Consider the following 21,772-nt stretch of genomic DNA (forward strand, 5'->3'; position numbering starts at 1 on the left):
TACTGCCCATGATGGTTCCGGTAAGTTGCAGGAATATCTCTCTGCCAAAGGAGAAATAATTGTGTGTGAGGATGAATCTTGTGAGTTATAACACAGATTCAGAGGCAACCCTATTGGCCTCAACATGTGCCAGGCAGGCGGTCAGTCCATCCTCGTGTGGGATGTTGAAATATAAGGATTCCACATCCATGGTGGCCAGGATGGCGCCATCGAGAAGGGGACCTATGGTTGATAGTTTGTTCAGTAGGTTTGTGGTGTAGAATGTAGAATGTTCCAACCCTGGGCTTCTCTAGTATCAAGTCCAGGAGGAGCCCACAGACAGGCTTCTGATGACCCTTCTCAATTCCTTAACACATATTTCTGAGTCAGGTCTTGATCCAGTTTGGTGTAGTATCTGGTGTCTCTCAGCTGTCTGTCTGCTTCTTTCTTGTAGTCTGATGTATTCATGAGGACTATAGCACCACCCTTATCCACAGGCTTAATGGTGATCTCCTCGTTCTTTTTGAGTGCATAGATGGCCCTTCTTTCCTGCATATTGATATTAAATACTTCCTTTTTCTGCTTGTTCAGTATAGTCTATATATTTGTCCCAAGTAGGCTTGCGGCCGGTAAGGGGTGTCCAATCAAGCTTCTAACTAGCCCCTAGTTTCTTCTGTGTTTGGATGCTTGAAAGTCTTGTCTCCTCTTTGTTATAGAACTTTTTCAGTGTTAGTCTCCTGAAATATCCCTCCATGTCACTGCAGATTTCTTTTTAGTTAAGCGTTTTAGTAGAACAGAATGAAAGTCCCCTGGAAACTAAATTAAGCTCGACATTAGTGAGGATGTGAGATGACAAATTAATAACACAGCTGATTTACCTGTGTCCATGTCTTGTTGGCGATTCTGTCCAATCCTGCCAGACTTGGGGTATTCCTGATCAGTGTTTGGGTACAGACCTGCTCTAAATCGAGGTCTTTGGAGTTTATTTTCCTTGGTCTTAATTAGACACAACTGTAGTGTTGTATAACAACATTGCATTTCCAGTTTCAAGTCCTCTGTAAGTGTGTTCCTAAAAGTTTGTATCTCCACAAGGGCCATTCTCTTGTTTGCTGTAGAAGACATGGATAAGGTGGTTCCACAGTCTCTCAGACGTCCTGTGGCATAATCTATCGGAGTGTATGCATAATCTGTGGGAGTGCACTCCTCCTTTGTTTTTCATAGACTTCTTAAAACAGTGTAACCCTTGTGGGAAGGGAGGTATATGAATGATAATCCTCCCTAACAGGCCCTGGCGCTAACTGGTATGGGACACAGAGACCTGGCGCCTTCGCTGAGTGGAAGAATGGGTGTATAAATGAGTTGTTTATCAGTGCCTTCACTCAGGACAGAGCCTTTGACATGAAAAATAATCTCTTCCTGAGAATTACCTATGCATTATCATGAAGAGGCAACTATTCTATATAAATATTATACTGCGATAACAATAAAGATCATCACAGCAACTTTATAAAGTCATAATTGGGGATAGCGCAGATATATATTACATAGAATATAACAGTAGTCAATATTTAGGCTAGAAGTCCCAATTAACTGTACCTAGATACCAGGGTGTGTGTATGTGTATGTATGTATGTGTGTGTGTATGTATATAATATTATAATGTGCAGGGAGTCCTAAGCACAATACCTCAGAAGTCAGAAGTAAAATGAATCTTTATGCAGGGGCCCCTGTAGCTGGTGGAAGACACAGGATTCCTTGGGAATAACAGGATGTTCAGCTGCAGGCCAGGAGAGAAGTGAGGATGATGATGACTAGAAGCTTCTTCAGCCACCAATCATCAAACAGGAAGGCAGATGACAAGCCTAACTACACTATACTAGGTCCTTAACGCTATCTAGTCTACCAATGTGACCGGACCACTACTCTCCCTATGGGCCATCTATCAGTATCCCTATATGGGATACCAGTGCCTGTCTAAAATACTAACTAATATACTGATCACACTGTGAATATGATATTACCCTGTATGATCAACCAGAACTGCTTAAGACTTGGCGGTTGCCAATGAGTCGTATTAATGACCAACACACCAAACATAAAGGAACTAATCAGCAACAGTAGATGTAGCAGAGCTGGGGCTACTGGCTCTCCACAGAGAAACTGAAAATGAATGCAAAGTAAAGTATCTGTTGCTCTACCATAGCTCTCATACAGCACCAATATATATATATATATATATATATATATATATATATATATATATATATATATATATATATATATATATATATATATATAATACTAATAACTATTACCTATTTGGTCACAGCTAGTATGAAGCAGCTCTCTTGCCTGTAGGAGAATATATGCCCAACTGACAGGGGTAGCTCCTACTAGGATCCCCATGTGCTACAGACCCCTTCTACTGCAGACCAACCCCACTTTTTATGTCAACCTCCTCAGCTTAATCTCTGCGGGTTTTTTTTTTTATCAATGTCCAGGGGTTAATGGCTGAACCAACTCATCCACTCCAGGGGGTCTTGGTCAAGTAAATTTTAGCACAATGCTAAACCTAAAAAACAGCAGTTACCCTATAAAAGCATCTATAACTTGATTTCTCAACAAACTAATATTCTTTTCTCTCCAGATGGATTTAAGAATTGAGAAAGAATGATCAGAGCAGAAGTTAGGGCAGAAGAGGATAAAGGCCCATTTACACACAACGATTCTCTCAAAATGCGTTCAAAAGTAATAATCATTATGTGAAAATGCTTTCATCTTTCACTCTTTGGCTGAACAATGATTTTTAGGCTAGCATAAAATTAATTGTTCAGCCTGAGGGAAGATAACACAGACCGCATGCTGTGTTTGCTGTCCATGGTGCTGTATTCTCCAAGGGGGCTGCTGATTACATCGTATTCAGCAGAAAGCCCATGGCAGAACAAAGGAGCTGAATGCAGAGAACAGACCACCTACATGCAAATGAAGGTGATAAGTTGCTAATGGACATTAGTGTCCACTAGCAGTTTATGCAAATAAATCGCTCAAAACTAGAGATGAGCAAGCACCAAAATGCTCGGGTGCTCGTTACTCGAGACGAACTTTCCGCGATGCTCGAGGGTTCGTTTCGAGTAACGAACCCCATTGAAGTCAATGGGCGACCTGAGCATTTTTGTATGGGACCTATGCTCCGCTAAGGTTTTCATTTGTGAAAATCTGGGAAATTCAAGAAAGTGATGGGAACGACACAAACGGATAGGGCAGGCGAGGGCCTACATGTTGGGCTGCATCTCAAGTTCCCAGGTCCCACTATTAAGCCACAATAGTGGCAAGAGTGGCCCCCCCTCCCAACAATTTTTACTTCTGAAAAACCCTCATTAGCAAGGCATACCTTAGCTAAGCACCACACTACCTCCAACAAAGCACAATCACTGCCTGCATGACACTCCGCTGCCACTTCTCCTGGGTAACATGCTGCCCAACCGCCCGTTTCAGTAATAGTAGCAGTCAAGACAGGCCCCAGTAACAAGTCCAAAGCAGCAGTATAGGGGAAGCACAGTATTAGTTCCATTTCAGTAGTAGTAGCAGTCTAGACAGGTCCCAGTAACATATCACTAGCAGCAGTATAGGGGGAGCACAGTATCAGTTCCATTTCAGTAGTAGTAGCAGTCTAGCAGTGAGACCTAGGTGCGTATGACTGAGCTACTGGAATTCACAGCGCAGAACCAGTCAAGTGGCCAAAGGCCAGTGGTAGGCCTTAAGTATTTTGCTTAAATTTTTTTAAATGGTGAGGTGAAAAACCAGACAAACACCGTATGCAGCATATATATGTATACTCTTTCCCTCTGGCGGGATGACGGCAATCATGTAACGGACACAGCAGAGCCAGGAACAATTATGCGCAAGCCTGCTGTAACGCTTAGCTGGGTAATAATGAGCGACTACTACCCCCAGCAGACACGCAGTAAACTGAAGACGGTCACAGGCTTGGCTGTGTAATAATGAGTGACTACTACCCCCAGCACACACGCAATAAACTGAAGACGGTCACAGGCAGCCCAAATATAGTATTTTTTTTCCAATTTTTGGGAAAAAGCCGACTGCCTATATAGCCTGTATATGGATTTCCCTGTTGGAGGATGACTGTGGTTATTGAAAGCACAGTGCAGCCAGAAAAAATTGTGCACAAGACTGCAGTAACACCTAGCTGGGTAATAGTGAGCAACTACTACCCCCAGCAGACACGCAGTAAACTGAACACGGTCACAGGCAGCCCAAAGATTTTTTTCTCCAATTTTTTTGAAAAAGCCCACTGCCTATACAGCCAGTATACCTCTTTCCCTGTACCACTGTCCCTGCTTCACCAGTACTGCCCCTATACTCAGTAAAATGACTGCAGACTGAGGACGTTATGGTCTGCACGCCCGATATACAAAAAAAAAAATGTGCAAAACTGCTAAAAGCAGCCTCAACACTACTGCACACGGTCAGATGTGGCCCTAAGAAGGACCGTTGGGGTTCTTGAAGACGAAGATAACAGCCCAACACTCTCCCTATAGCAGCTACAGCAGGACGGCACTTTCCCTAATGTCTCTCAGCGTGCATCTGTGGCAAGCCGCGGCCAGCCCCAGTTTATATACTCGGGTGTCACCTGATCTCCCCAGCCACTCACTGCAGGGGGGTGGGATAGGGCTGGAACTTCACAGGAGGAAGTTGTAATGCCTTGCCTGTGTTTCTATTGGCCAGAAAAAGGCGCAAACTTTTCTGGGAAGAAAATGGAAGTGACTCGAACACCGCGTGGTGCTCGTCTCAAGTAACGAGCATCTCGAGTACCCTAATACTCGAACGAGCATCAAGCACGGACGAGTACGCTCGCTCATCTCTACTCAAAACCTGTCTTTGGAATGATTTGCGCATAAATGGTCCTTTAGTGGCTGATAACTGCAGAAAAGATATTTTTTTCTCATGAGATGTGTTATTAAGTTTCTTAGCTTGTACTACTGATTAATGCAAAGTTTATTAATTATTTAATATTACGTATTTTAACATACCATTAATTCCAGGGTGCTGTACAAATGAAAGTAAGGGTTTAACAACATATAAAACTACATAGTACTACATATATAACCACATCGCCTACAGCAGTAGTGGTGAACTCTGTGGGCATGCGCGCATTGCCCAAGCACAGACGACAATCAGGTAAATGACTGCACGAGAACTGACATCACTGCTAAGGTCGGTAGTGCTCGTGCAGAGCATTTACACAGGCGGACTTCTCTCCCGTTTAGGCGGGACGAGCTGTTGGGCAGATGATGCTTGACAGCACATCCCAGTGGTGCTCGCTCCTGTGTTACACAGAAGCGAGTATCGCTGGCTGTATTGTCAAGATTTTTGTGCTTCAGGCTCTTATACACCTTTAAATAAAGCAAAGGAGTTAAATCTAATGCAATTGTATTAATAGAATGCGCTGTAATACAGTTGCACATAGTAAATTATATCATGTACACTTTGGAAATAATTTCTAGCAAAGCTTAAGTACTTAATTACTTACTTACACATCACCAGGGGCTGTTACAAGCATCATCTATCGGAAACACTGGAATTTGAAGAATTCTTATCGATAATCGTTCTGTGTAAATGGTCCTTTCGCCACTGGATTGTGGGCTTCTTGCTGGTTTCTCACTCAGCGCTTCACCTTCTATGTGAAGGGCTGAGCAGGGAGCATTTACATGGTACGAGAAACTAGCGATCCAGCAATAGTTTTTATTACACAGATATGCGTGATTTTGTCCCATTATGTGCATAACGAGATGAAACAAAACCATTGATTTCAATGGTTTTGTTTTCACTAGTGGTATGCTTGCCCATTAATAGTACAGGCAAGAAAGATAGGGCAGGGCCTATCTTCCTACTTTTTTTTTCAAACTCACGTGCACTAGCGCCGAGTTTGAAAAGTCCAATCAAAAATAAAAACAAGGTTCATGTGCAACTACACTCCATAGCAGAGAGCGTAGTTGTGCTCAAGCCCATCTGTTTAAGCCCTGAAAGCTAGCAATAACAAACTGTGAATGAATAGTGAGCAATTTTCTTGCATTTACACTGCACGATTATCGCTTAAATTCATTTGTTTGAATAAATTTTGAGCAATAATCGCCCTGTGTGTAAATTGCCGTGTTGGCACTTCACAATGAAAAATTGGGTTTTGGGTTGCAGTTTGTGCACTCGGTCTCTAATAGGTCCACCATCACTGACCTATATAGAATGACAGGAATGATGAACATCTCATGAATAATGTACAAATTGATTCAGAGGGAAATAAGATCCTGCCTGTGAGGGCTTACAGTGTACAGGGAAAGAGGGGAAGGAAATAGTCGGTGGAAGTAGAAGATGCTCCTATTTTGGTGGTAGTGGGGTTACTGTAGGTTGTAGGCTTGTCTCAAGAGGTGGGTCTTTGGGTTCCATTTAAAGCTTTTCCAGGTGGTGGAAAGTCATGCATTGAGGTAGCGAGTGCCAGAGGATAGTGTTACGTTCGTCCTGGACTGTCAACAAAACCCTGAGATCACTTAGTACAGGGCCAGTCAGGACGGATGAGTAAGCTTGCTATACCGGTGGCCAGATGCAGGAATGGACAGAAACAAGAGGGAATGAACAGAGCGGGGCATTCTGAACTCCTCAGACTGAACCCACTGTGCAGCGAAGCAGCGGTCCTGAAAGAGACAACCCCACTTCTTCCATGAGGACAGGTATGGGGTCCGAGGGGAACCAGAGTACAGACAACCAAGGAACAAACAGAGATTGACAGTAACTAAAAGACAAGAGCAACAGAACACCAGACAAACAGGTACAACAGAGAACAAACCCACGCACAGGAGCCAGACACACATGAGCACTAAGCAAGCTGACTGCACAGGGAACACTGAAAAATCTACAACTCCAAGCTAAGATGAGCTGGATTATATAGGGAAAATGGAGAATCTGATTAGCTAACAGAACTGTCAATCACCAGCCACTACCTCAGCTAACAGTAGCATGACTAATTAACCAGAACTAGTAAGCAAAGGAGATGTTAACCCTAATTAGTCAGGATAGAAACCACAGTAGCAAAAGGTGTGCTAGCAAAGACTTGACAGAGTGATGGCTGTAATGTGACAATTAACACATGGGAGACATTCTATAGATGATTATGTGAGGAGCTCACTAGGGGGCAACAGAAGAGGAGGTCTTGCAAGGATTGAAGGTAAAGTATCGGGAGATTAGACTGAGCTATATAAAGGGGACATGTGAATGGCCTTGTATGTCTCTTTGAAGTTGAGAACAGCCTGTTTGTATGTTGTGAAGTTATCCTTGGTATGGGATTTCTTCCAATTCCTATTTGCAACCCTAGAGGCTTGCCTCAGTTTTATTGTCAGGTCAGTAGGCTGAGGTTGCCTATTGATTTGCCAGGTCCTTTTGTATATCAGTGACGGCTGAGTTAATCACTGAAGTAATAGTGGTGTTATAGATGGCAGCAGGCATGTCTGTGTCTTCGAATGACAATATGGTAGAGAGTTGTAAGCGAGAGAAAGTGTAGCATCTTCCAGCACTGTATGGTAACCATGGATGTAGTAGCCATGCAGCACACTAGAAAGTAGTCAAGTTAGCCAGTAGGGATTATCAGGAAGTCTCAGGGCACTTGTAGTGGAGGAGGAGGAGAGGAGCTAGATCCCGACTGTAGAGCACAATGATCACACGCTGGTGAAGTGGCAGGGTCAGACTTTTATAATGAGCCTGATTAGACGCAAGGCGGGCCCAGGAAAGGCAGGTACTAGTTTAACAGGAGCATGGAACAAGGCTAGGTTTACTAGGGAAGCTTATCCAGCAAGCTAGATAGATCACTGGGGAGAGACACCATCCTGTTAAAGTCAGTGAGAGAGTATGCAACTCTCATGACACTTGAGGTTCCTACAGAGGTTCGCTACTTCCTGGGCAGGGAAAGTAGTAGAGGAGAAGAGGGAAGTGAAGGAAAATCAATTGTGGTTAAATAGCAGGACAGGTGAATTAGAGAGATTAGATAAGGAGCTGAAGCAGTTGAAAATGAGGTCCAGCATATGGCCATCTTTCTGAGTGGGAATAGAGGACCATTGCGAAAAGCCAAAGGAAGCAGTGAAAAATAGAAATTTGGGGGCAGCTGAGTGAGATGTATCAATAAAGTTGTTGAAGTTGCCCATGATGATGATGGGGATGTCAGTGTACAAGAAACCAGGTGGTGAAGAGGAGGAAGACAGTGACAGGGATTAGTGGTCAGTAAATGATAGCCACTTGGAGGTTAGAAGTGAAGATGCGGACCAAGTGAACTTCAAAAGAGGGCAAAGTGAGGGGAGTTAGAGGCATAATGGGAGCGTAGGTACAGTTCTTTGGCAAGAGAAGGCCAACTCCTCTGCCATGCCTGTTGCCAGGGTGAGAATTGCGGGCCACCATAGGAGTGCTGCAGGGCAGGCTGTGTCAGAAGGGGTCAGCTACGTTTCTATTATATGGAGTTTAGAGTTTATGGTAGATATATAAACAGGTCATAAATGTTAGGAAGTTTATTGCAGATAGAACGTGCATTCTATAGTGCGACAGACAGAGGGACTTTGTGGGGTAGGTTTCAAATAGGACTGTTTGAGGGATTAAAAGAATTCACAGAAGTGGATCGGTGACTGGAGGGAGGTATGATGATGGGAATCTGTGTGGGGGCCCATAATTTGAGGATATATCAGCAGCAGTGAGGTGAAACAAAGAGAAGGACAGCAGGTGTGGATAGGATGGGGTGTGTGGTGGCTGTGTGTTTTCTGAAGGGCAGGTTTTAAGTCTACAGTGAAGGTCCAATTAAATGGTAGGAGGAAGGGGGAAATAAATAGTCCTTTGCTACATACAGGGGTTTAGGAGTAATGAAGGAGTCGCAGAGCTGGACAAGTAATAGTTACTGTAAGCCTAAACACTGCATCGCTACCTTATGAATTGACTTTAGAAAGATGTAATTTTTCTTTGTACTGCAGACAGAAACTGTTGCAAATCTACAGCATATACTTAGCCAATGGTTATCACAAGGAATCTAGGAATCAAATATTTTTAGAGGGTATGTTCTGGGTTTGATATTAATAAAAGAGAACTTAATATTATTTAGGGGGGCCTGGGTCTGAATTTATTTAGTGGGTCTGGGGTCAGAATTTGTATAGGATATCTAGTCTGAGGTTGGAATTTATTTTCTTGGTCTGGTCTGGGCCAGTATTAAGGAGGTCTGGCTTCAGAATCCATTTATATCTGGAGTGTGATCAGGGTCTGTATTTAGAGGGTCTGAATTCATTTAGAGTGTCTCTTCTGGGGTCTATATTTTTTTAGGGGTTCTAGCCTGGGGACAATAATACGACTGGAGTTCTTGGGTCTTTATTTGTTTTGGATATTCTGTATTCCTAGTTGTGTACTTATCCTGGGGTTTGGTATGGGGTCTGAATTTATTTTTATTGCTATAGACAATGGTATGAACTGCAGTAGTGAGTAGCCAAAGATGTCTTGGTGGGAACTCTGCAGCAGTAAGGAAACATAGTCTGGGCTGAGTGGAGAAGAAAAGGAAAGAGAACAACTACAATTGCAGACGGTCACCTGTAATCACTGAATTTATAGAGATGCTGTCACCTCTCCTGATATGTCTGTGAAGCCATTTTCACATGAGCGTATTAAGGGTGCATTTATGCACCCGATAGACTAAAGAATGTTCTGGCCTGACTGGAGATCTACTGGCCCAAACTTAGAGGTCTGAATTTGAATCAGTAGATGCAGAGTCATGCTAGGACACTCATCCATATTACGGGCGCATATGTGTGCTTGTCATACGCTCATGTGAAACTAGAATTATTGTAAATTCTTGCATTCTATAGAAAATCTTTGTGTAGCCCATGCCTAAATGACAAATGGGTGTTAGGATTTCACTTGTCAGGAGAATGTGTGCCGACACAGTCTGATGCTGTCAGCGATCACTGGAGACTGTGAGTGTGTAGAGGCACAATGCTTTGACAAGACGAATAGTTTCCAGATTTAATATAGTATTATATTGCATAAATGGAGTGTCTTGTATAGACACAGCATGGCAAGGCAGCAGTGGAAAAGGGAGGCACAAATATTGGGAACAGCCTATGGCCTTTAGTCTATTTAATCCACCACTAGATGAATGTTGCTAAAAAGAACAAATTGCTGCTTTTATGGTCACCTTGCAATCTAAAAAATGGAATAAAAAGTGATCAAAAAGTCAGATGTACCCAAAAGCGGTATCAATAAAAATTATAGCCACCTCACAAAACAGAAACCCTCACACAGGTACATTAACAAATAAAATGTGATGGGTGTCAAAACATGGAGACAGAAAGCAACTTTACAGTGTGAGTTCTCTGTACATCACTAGATGGCGCTGTGGTTCACATGGTAAATGCAGTTGTGGTTTTGAAAACAATAATGGTAACATCCACTTTTTTCAAAAGTGGGTGTGATTTTTTTTTTCTTTACTTACTGTAGCAGAATAACAAGATCCATCCAGATATTTGTACCATTCAAATCTCACACGCATCGCTGTCACTGTACACATTACACGCACGATGTGCTGGCTTAGAGCGGCAGTCATCTTTTTTCTCTGTGAGTTGAAAAACTAATACAATTGTATTTAAATATACTGTATATGAGGAATTCCTCTCTGATTTCTCCTATTGTTTTCTAGGTTCCTCCTGCACCTCAGACATAATGCAGACACCCCAACAAGAATGCTTGGTAGGAGAAGACTGTGACCTTACCTGTAACCACCAGTTTTTTGCTAAAAGTTACTACACCTATTGGTACAAAATGATTCCTGGTCAGGAACTGGTTTACCTAATCAGTGATTACAAGAGTACTGACCTACATGAAAACAGGTTCAAGATGACCTTCAGCAACAACAGGAGCTTCAGTGTCCTCAATATTCAGCATGTAAACCCCGGAGACAGTGCAGAGTATTTCTGTGCTCAGGGTGACACAGAAGTACAGATAGATTTCCTGCCTGTACAAGATGTCATTGCACTGCTAGACTTACATAATAAATAATGTATCTTAATACTTTATGCAGTTACATACTGTATGTAAAGCAGTAAGGCCGCCTGCACACGGGCGGAAATCCCGCCGCGGGATTTCCCGCGGGATTTCCGCCACTGAAAGTTTGCATAGGAGTGCATTACAATACGCACTCCTATGAAGACGGCCGCGGTTTGGTCGCGCGAAATCTCGCGTGGCAAACAAACCGCGGCATGTCCTATTTTTGTGCGGGGCACGCACTCACCCGGCCGCCGGCTCCGGTCTGCGCATGCGCCGGCTGCGCGGCAGCCGGTACATGAAAGAGCCGGGGCCGCCAGGTGCGGGTGAGTACGCGCTCGTCCCTGCACGCTCTCGGGTCGGGTCCCGCGGCGAGAATTCTCGCTGCCGGATCCGACCCGCTCGTGTGCAGGCGGCCTTACACAGAGATGTTTCTGTAGTACCTAAATAAGGCGTACCTGTATCACACAGTAGAGGGCAGCAGAGTCCTGGCCAGGACAGCCTGGGAAAGAGATTTGGCCTGGCTAAGAAGGGGAGGTGCAAAGTAATTGCAAGCTATGCAAGTGGGAGCAGGACAGTGGGAGCTGGAGCAGAGTTACCAGAGCAGCCAGGAGGGAAAGATATGGCCCTGTGGTCATGGTACTGAGTGTTGGCAGTTTGTCTTAGTCATGGAATCTCTGGCATATACCTTACATGTAAATGAGGACATCCATGGTCTTAAAGTGGCAAGTGTTGAACATAAGGTGGCATCTTTTGATTTATATTACAAATCGCCACTGAGCTTTTCCTGCTATCTTGCGCGAGTTTGAGAAATATAAGGTGAGTAAATTTAAGGTCAACGTACTTAAATCAGAAGTGCTGAACATATCGCTTCGGCCCATAGTAGTTAATGAACTTAAAACTTCCTTCCCTCTGAACTGGAGTGAAAATCATATTACATACCTAGGGGTAAGGTTGACTTCTGACCCCGAACAATGGTTTGACCTGAATTATGAACCCCTACACTCCTCTCTCGTGAAAGATTTTGAAAAGTGGCGTTCCTTGACTTTATCGTGGTTCGAGAAAATTAATGCTATTAATGGAACATGGACTACATATCCTGATCCTTATGTTATGTGGCTTGAAAAAGACCTAATTATAGGTCAAAACATTGCCTATCTTAACTTGTTCCTTTGTATGACATAATTTTCTGCATCATTTTATGCTGCCACCTCCTCCACTCTTCTACTTTGAGAGATGGAATTAAAATGCTTACTGAGCTCCTACGAGATGGGGCGCCCCTGACAGGCCCATGGTTCCAGTATTTACAGCTGTAAAATTGCAGGTAGGGTGCAACAAGGGCTCAGATACAGCGCTGCAAATGGAGGCAAAGTACACAGGTTGTAATAAATGTAGTATTTTTATATACTGCAAGAAATTCAGTTAGAAGAAGTTAACAAAGGTAGTGTAACTACAAATATAACACATAACCCATACACAGTGCAAATAACCCCCTTCTTCACAAAGGCACTATTATGATGTGGCAAGAGCACCCTCTCCCCTTACTGTTCAGATAGATGCAGTAGTATTGTACTGAATGGTGCTAGTGGCATGATTCTTGTGTAGGAAGAAAGTTCTTGAAAGCCACCACGTTTGTCCACCGATGATCAGAATGCTAGCACAGTCGTACTTAGAGTTGGGGGTACCCCTTTCTCATCTCACAAGTGTAATGTCCTCACCGGAAGTTCCCAAAATGATCAGGCAGTGAATTCTGAAGTTAGCACTTTCTTCAACACCTAGTCTAGTGCAGGTAGGTGCCTCTGCTGCTTCACAGTAAATGCCGGGTTAAGCTCTTTTTCCCCTTGCAGATCTTAACACAGTCCAGCACTCCGTATCAACAATCTCCAGTCTTTATATCCCTTGTCAGGCTTCTCTAGCCTACCGAGTGTGATGAAGATCTGGTCACTTGTTCCTCCTGGGAAGTTTCTATCTCTAGCAGCCCAAACTCAGCACAGCACTCCAGAGCACAGCTCCAAAACTTCCTAGAACAGCACAAAAACCAAATGTTCCCGAGGTTCTGAGGGGAGAGATCTCTGTGATTTATGGGTTCCTGGCAGCCACTGGACAGTGAGGCATGGCTCAGGGGGAAATGGGAAAGTAAATTCGGCTATCCCCTATCTGACGGGATTGGTCCAGGTCTTTAACCATGACCCATAAAATATGTCTTGGTCAGACACCAGGAGTTGAATTATAAGCTCCTGGCGAGTTGGTATTATACCCCTGTCTGCCTCGCCAGGATATGTCCCGGGTCATCTGACAGATGCTGGAGATGCTTGGAAGAGATGGTCACGTTTGTGCATTTCTGGTGGTCCTGCCCGGCGATATTGAACTTGTGGAGGGAAATCAGGTTATTGTACAATACACTTAGGGGGAGAACAGTAGTATTTACCCCAGAGCTCATCCTTCTCTCAATTCTACCAGGCTCGTACTCAACTAACAAAAGGGACATCTTATATTTCTTCATTATGGCAATGTGAATCTTGATCCCTCGATCTTGGAATTCTCAGGCTCCACCTACTCGTATCAGTTGGATATTAACCATGGACGAGATCAACCATAAGGAGGAACTTAGAGCTAAGTATAATATTAACTGTGCAGTCTATAACACAACATGAGAGGTTTGGAAAGACTTTCGGGGGTTCCCAGTGTGTGCTGGTTGGCTCATGGACGGAACTGTACCAATATAGGGCAAGCCAGGTGGCTTTCTCCAGGGGTGCTTGAATGGCGAGAGGCTCACAATCAGATTGAAAAAGACTATAGATTGTCAGAGCTGGGGCAAGAATAGGGGTTGGAGACGTCTTTTTCCTTTCCTTTTTTTAATTCTTTCTTTTTTCTTCTTATCTCTACTTCTTTTCTTAGTATGAAGGATTAATACTGGCTGATTGAGATTCCCCCATAAAAGGTTTCTGGTGTTCGGTGGGCCCTGGCGGATAGGGCAATACAGATCACCAAATAAATCTGGACATGATTGATGTATGTTTATACACTTAAATAAAACTAACAGTTATAAGGAACCCATGGGGAAAGGGGGAGTTATGATTATTAGGGATAGTCTATGGATATTGTCACTTTATGTAAATGTTGATTGCAACTGTCAGTATATTTTTATTATGTAATGTTATCTGCAAAATTTATTAAAAAGATATAAAAATAAAAAAAACAAGAAAAAAAAAACAGGCTGCTTTTATGGTCACCTCACAATCTAAAAAAAGGAATAAAAAGTGATCAAAAGGTCAGATGTACCCAAAAGCGGTATCAATACAAATTACAGCCACCCCACAAAACGGAAACCCTCACAGGTACAATAACAAGCAAGATGTGATGGGTGTCAAAACATGTAGACAGAAAGCAACTTTTTACAGTATGAGTTCTCTGTACATCACTAGATGGCGCTGTGGTTCACATGGTAAATGCAGTTGTGGTTTTGAAAGACAATAATGTTATCCATTTTTTCAAAAGTGGGTGTGATTTTTTTTTACTTACTGTAGCAGAATGACAAGATCCATGCAGATATTTGTACCATTCACATCTCACACACATCGCTGTCACTGTACACATTACACGCACGATGGGCTGGCTTAGAGCGGCAGTCATCTTCTTTCTCTGTGAGTTGAAAAACTGATACAACTTTGTATTTAAATATACTGTAAATGAGGGAATTCCTCTCTGATTTCTCCTATTGTTTTCTAGGTTCTTCCTGCACCCCAGATATAATTCAGACACCCCAACAAGAATGCTTGGTAGGAGAAGACTGTGACCTTACCTGTAACCACCAGTTTTTCACTACAGGCTACTACACCTATTGGTACAAAATGATTCCTGGTCAGGAACTGGTTTACCTAATCAGTGACTACAAGAGTACTGACCTACATGAAAACAGGTTCAAGATGACCTTCAGCAACAACAGGAGCTTCAGTGTCCTCAATATTCAGCGTGTAAACCCGGGAGACAGTGCAGAGTATTTCTGTGCTCAGGGTGACACAGAAGTACAGATAGATTTCCTGCCTGTACAATATGTCATTGCACTGCTAGACTTACGTAATATAGTATATCTTAATACTTGATGCAGTTACATACAGTATGTGAAGCCGTAACACACACAAAGTGGCATTATATGTGGACGATCTTTTGATTTATATTACAAATCCCCACTGAGCTTTTCCTGCTATCTTGCGCGAGTTTGAGAAATATAGTTTGGTGAGTAATTTTAAGGTCAACGTACTTAAATCAGAAGTGCTGAACATATCATTTCGGCCCATAGTAGTTAATCAACTTGAAACTTCCTTCCCTCTGAACTGAGTGAAAATCATATTACATACCTAGGGGTAAGGTTGACTTCAGACCCACAACAATGGTTTGACCTAAATTATGAACCCCTATACTCCTCTCTCGTGAAAGATTTTGAAAAGTGGCGTTCCTTGACTTTATCGTGGTTCGGGAAAGTTAATGCTATTACATGAACCTATTGGCAACATTTTTATACATATTCCAATCTCTTCCTATCTGGATTCCACGGAAATTTTATCTTAACATAAAGAGGGTTGTTATACGCTTTGTCTGGGGTGGACATAAGCCACGTTTGAGTTATAAAATACTTATCCGGCGGAAAGAAAATGGGGGCATGAGGCTTCCAGATGTGCTTCTTTACTATAGAGCAGTAATTGGTAAGACAGTTATAGACCTTTTAAACAGTCAATCAACTAAGCTTTGGGTAGAAGTGCAGCAGGCTTCGGTCTCAGGCGGAATTGCGGGCCTCTTTCGGCTTAGAGAGGGCAAGGAGAGAAATAGAGGAGGGGGTTCCCCTTTTTTGAGCCATCTCCTAAGGGTTTGGGATGGCTTTGCGTATCAAAGTGGTCTGGCAAAGGCACCTGGCCCCTGGACTACATTGGTCAGGAACCCCAAATTCCCTGCAAGGGAGGCAGCATCGCCATTACTGCGTAGGCTGAGGAAGCACCCGCCCATGATTAGAGATATGCGGGGAGATGGAATTAAAACACTTACTGAGCTCCTAGGAGATTGGGGGCCCCTGACAGGCACATGGTTCCAGTATTTACAGCATCGGCATTTTATAGAAAGTCAAGGTCCACTTATGTTTTTGACTGCTCAGTCCATGCCTTTCAAGGATCTATGTGCCTCCCCTCAGGTTCTGAGGGGAGAGATCTATGTGATTTATGGGTTCCTGGTAGTCAGGGAGTTACTGAACCGTGAGGGATGGCTCCGGGGGCAATGGGAAAGTGAATTGGGCTATCGCCTATCTGACGGGGATTGGTCCAGGTCTTTAACCATGACCCATAAACTATATGTCTCGGGCAGACACCAGGAGTTGAATTATAAGCTCATGGCGAGGTGGTACAATACCCCTGTTCGCCTCGCCAGGATACGTCCCAAATCATCTGACAGATGCTGGAGATGCTTGGAAGAGATGGGAACATTTGTGCATTTCTGGTGGTCCTGCCCAGCGATATTGAACTTGTAGAGGGAAATCAGGTTATTGTACAATACACTTAGGGGGGGGGGGGGGGGGGGGGATCAGTAGTACTTACCCCAGAGCTCGTCCTTCTCTCAATTCTACCAGGCTCATACTCAACTAACAAAAGAAACATCTTATTTTTCTTAATTATGGCTATGTGAATCTTGATCCCTCGATCTTGGAATTCTCAGGCTCCACCTACTCGTATTAGTTGGATATTAACCAAGGACAAGATCAACCATATGGAGGAACTTAGAGCTAGGGATGACATTAACTGTGCAGTCTATAACACAACATAGGAGGTTTGGAAAGACTTTCGGGAGTACCCAGTGTGTGCTAGTTGGCTCATGGACAGAACTGTACCAATATAGGGCAAGCCAGGTGGCTTTCTCCAGGGGTGCCTGAATGGTGAGAGGCTCACAATCAGATTGAAATAAGACTATAGATTGTAGGAGCTGGGGCGAGAACTGGGGTTGGGGACGTCTTTTCCTTTCCTTTTCTAACTTCTTTCTTTTTTCTTCTTTTCTCTACTTCTTTTCTTAGTATGAAGGATTAATACTGGCTGATTGAGATTCCCCCATAAAAGGTTTCTGGTGTTCGGTGGGCCCTGGCGGATAGGGCAATACGGATCACCAAATGAATCTGGACATGACTGATGTATGTTTATACACTTAAATACAACTAACATTAGTTATAAGGAAATAACCCATGGATGAGGGGGGGGGGGGGGTCATGATTATTAGGGATAGTCTATGGATATTGTCACTTTATGTAAATGTTGAAAGAGTCACCGCTGCAGGGGATCAGTAAATTACCAAATCTTTTCACAGACTGAAATCCTAGACTAAAACACAACTTTTATTCAAAAATTCATTATAAAATCCTATATGGAAAGAAGTAGGGCTTCATAAAAGACAATGTGTATGCAGATGATTCATTTTATTTTGTATATCTTAATAAAGCAATTTATCAGGTTTGATGGTGAAAAACCCGTTATGATTATTGCTTGTTCCCAAGTTCCTTCCAGATATCAAATATGACTTCAAACCAACTGTTAGTGTTCAGCGCATCCAATAGTATTCATGTGCTTTTTTATTGGTTTGGATATACACTAATGTGATTCAAGTAACTAAGATCCTTACTGTATAATTCAATACCCAATGTTACAGAGGGATAACTAATCTATCCGGGTCCTGCTCTATATCAAGCTCAACGCGTTTCTTCTCTTGCGCGATTCATCAGGAGCAAAAATGCCGTGTACATAGAACCAGATAGGGAACAAGGATCTAACACTCTGTAATATGTGCCTAAATCCAACATAAGAATGGACTAAGCACATCGAGTGTGTAGATATAGATCGTGAGCGTTAATTCACTCAAGAATGAGTTTTTTCCACTAGACGATTTAATGATCATCTGTCATGGTCAATAAAATTGATAAGTATTGCAGATGGGAGGTACATCTGCAAGCATCGATCTCAAGATAGATGTATGCTGCCAGAGCTGAATTAAAGGATATTACGGGTCTCAGACAACAATAAGTCTAGAAAGCGGTATAGAGTAATGATTTCTTAACCTCAATTTCTGAGTACTGACCCTAATATCTGAAACTTCGCATGCCCAACTTTAAGTGAGGATACCGGTATCTCACCTATAGTCCCTGTCTATGCTCAAGCACCAACACTAATCATTGGTAGCCCGGCTGCAGAAAGTGGTAAGCGAACCAAATGAAAAAACAGAAAAGATCTGGCAGCAGCTTCAGCCTTGAAGGTAGGCTGGAGGCATCTGATGTGAAGTCAGACGAGTGTTCACTTATAAAGCCCCACTATGACACTCCCTCCAGAGGGTGTGTGCCTTTAGCCAATTAGCAGTTGCTATGATCATTCAATGGCCGATTAATGATGACGCTAGATATACTGCATAATTTTATTAAGTCTTTATGAGAGAGTTCCGATCCGGGCATTAAGAAGTCTCTGATCATCCTACAATGTTTGATCAGTTATATTAGTCTCCGATCATATAAAAACTCACTCCATACCGCCGCGTTGTTACTTCCGGGGTCACGTGAGTGTGGTCACATGACCGGCCGCGTCATCGCTCGTCATCCGGGGCGTCTTCTGGGTAATCCTCGCCTATATGTTTGGATATAGAGGGGAGGAAACTATCCTAGAGTGATCCGCCCATCCGTATGTGCCGATTGGGGCCCCCAGTTCTTTGAGTGAGTAACGGGTGGAGCGCCGCTGGTCAGGTCTGGTCAGATGGGAGGCTAAGTCATCTCCTAAGGGGTCACGTGTCCGGCCATCTCACCGGTTTCATCACGTGTCGGAATGCGTCATTGTTCTTTGATGTAAGGGGATACCACTACAGCGGCCATTGTACTAGCGCCGCCTACTATGTGTGTCTCCCAACGGGGTCATGTGACTCATCTGTCAACTGCTTTCATACATTAGGTAACAAGCCACTTCCATATATTATGGGCCTATCAGTATGGTCGGAATCTGACCGTTAATACCAATGCGCCGCCCGCTCATAATGACTGATAAGCAGCCTTCACTAACATGGTAGCAAAGCAGTGTCACCTGTCCTTATTGAAAAGGGGACAGATGGTATATCCCTTGTGAGGACCATTATATATGTCCTCTCAGAGTGCATTTGATAAGGCACCATAGTGGTTAAGTTAAGTATTTTCCACCAACTCCTAAATAATTGCAATATGAGAACTCTTGTCTGGGTTATCTCTTGGTGCCTTTCAGATCATCCATATACATAGTTAGCTGCTTATCATTTCGCATCAGAAAATTATTGACCCCATCCTGTGGGTCAATGACAGTTCTTGATTAAATGGCCCATTTGTAGAAGGGGTAATTATGTGGGGAGTGTCAAATGTACATATATGGGGTAGTTTAATGCTCAAGAAACACAATGGATTTACTGAGTGAGCAATCCGTGGGTCCTGTTTATGCGTGTTAGTCGCGAGGGTTTACATCACTAAATTGAGAATTATTTATTGGATAAAAGAGCAGAAGGAGAGTACCTCAGTTAGACCTCTAGGAGATACGCTATCTAATCTGAAGGTCCATTCCGCCTCCTTCTGAAGTAGTCGCTTATCCAGATTTCCCCCCCCCCCCCCCCGCCGTACGATTTAATGGATTCAATAGCCTGAAATTTTAATTGGCTGATGTCTCCTCCATGATGTTGGTGCATGTGACTGGCTAGAGGAGTTTTTTCACAGCGCTTTATGTTTCCCACGTGTCCTTGAATACGCCGTCGGAATTGTTGCGTTGTCTTGCCCACGTAATTTAGTGGGCAAGTACAAGATGCTAGGTAGACCAAATGACTCGATTTACATTTAAAGAATTCTTTGATTTTAAATCTTTGACCCGTGGAAACACTCTGAAAATCCACCCCCCTCAAGATCATTTCGCATGCCGAGCAGTCCTCACAAGGAAAAGTTCCGCATGGAATGTTTGCCCCTAGTCACGTCCTAGGTCCAGGAGTAGGTGGTAAATGGCTCTTGATGAGTCTGTCCTTTAAGTTCCTCCCTTTACGGAACATAAGGCTTGGTAAGTCCAGCAAGATATCTCTCAGGTCAGGGTCCTCCTTCAAAATGTGCCAATATTTGCACAGCAGTTGCCACTTCATTGGAACCCCTTCATCAAAGGCTCCGATGATCCTGATACATTTGTCCTTTTTTTTCGGTCGTGGTAATAATTCATCTCTTTTCAATGGGGCCACTGCCTGATATGCTTCATTAATAATTTCAGATGGGTAGCCCCGATCATGGAACCTCTTTTTTAGTTTATGTGCTTCAGCCATGAAATCATCCTCCGAGGAGCAGTTTCTCCTAATGCGGAGGAACTGCCCCTTCGGTATGCCTTTCTTTAACATGAAGGGGTGTGCGCTCTGCCAGGATAGGAGACTGTTGGTCGCCGTCTCCTTCCTGTGGAGGGTGGATTTTAGGGTCCCCTCTGGTGTTTTTGAAATCTTGATGTCCAAAAATGCAATTGTCTCTGTTTGTATTTCCGATGTTATTCGCAGATTGATGTCATTGTGGTTCAGGAATCCAACGAATTCTTTAAAGGTCTCTGTCGTTCCGTTCCATAATAAAAGAACGTCGTCGATAAATCTCACCCAGAGGAGAATCTTATTAGTCCAGATGTCATTGGATTCTATGAAAACCAGTTTCTCCTCCCACCAGCCCAGGAGCAAGTTGGCGTAGGATGGGGGGCATGGGCTCCCCATCGCTGTGCCCCTGAGCTGGTGGAGAAACTTACCATTAAACACAAAATAATTATGTGTTAATGCAAAATTCAGGAGGTGGTTGACGAACTGATTGTGTCGGGAAAAGTCCTTCCCTCTCTGCTGCAGGAAATAATCAACTGCTCTAAGGCCTACATCAGGTGGGATCGAACTATAGAGCGATTCAATGTCTAAGCTTGCCAACAGGACCGTGGGTTCTACACATAGGCCCTCTATGCGACGCAGAACGTCGGTAGTGTCTTCCACAAATGACGGAAGAGCCTCCACAAAGGGTCGTAATATTTTATCAATGTAGACTCCTAAATTCTGGGTCAAGCTATCTATACCCGACACGATCGCCCTTCCTTTAAGAGGATCGAGTCCCTTATGAACTTTAGGGAGAGAATAGAATGTAGCAATTCTCGGATGCATTGGTAACATGAATGTGTGTTCTGTCTTATCAAGTTTACTACGTGGACCTTCAAACTAATATTAAAATATAACTTTTATTGGTAATGGCTAAAATAGGGAAAAACAAACACACACATATACTGTATAGGATGAAGAGAAATCGGAGAGATGTACTCAAATTTATGCCACTTTCATAGACAAATAAAGACCAATCAAGCTGAGTGAGGAAGTTACACTCAGCAATTGCATATTGTTAGTCTTGAGATGACTAAATAATTCTACAATTTAATGTGCAGGTATCATTCTGATGGTAGAGAATGACATATTGCGAGAATCCTGAGCAATTTGTGTCACCCTACACGTTTTCCCCACTATGTGGGTTCTTCAGGGGTTCCAATACAGTGATTCCAGTAATAGATGATAAACTGGATAGTGGCTTAGATAAATAGAGCCTCTGATTATCCACAAGTAGTAGGGAATAGGATACAGAGGAGTAAGATCAGAATCTGCTCTGCTAAAGAGAATAGGACCAAGATTATGATTCTTGGTCAGAGTCAAGAGGTTC

This window comes from Eleutherodactylus coqui, chromosome 5 (assembly GCF_035609145.1).
Source record: "Eleutherodactylus coqui strain aEleCoq1 chromosome 5, aEleCoq1.hap1, whole genome shotgun sequence".
NCBI lineage: Eukaryota > Metazoa > Chordata > Amphibia > Anura > Eleutherodactylidae > Eleutherodactylus > Eleutherodactylus coqui.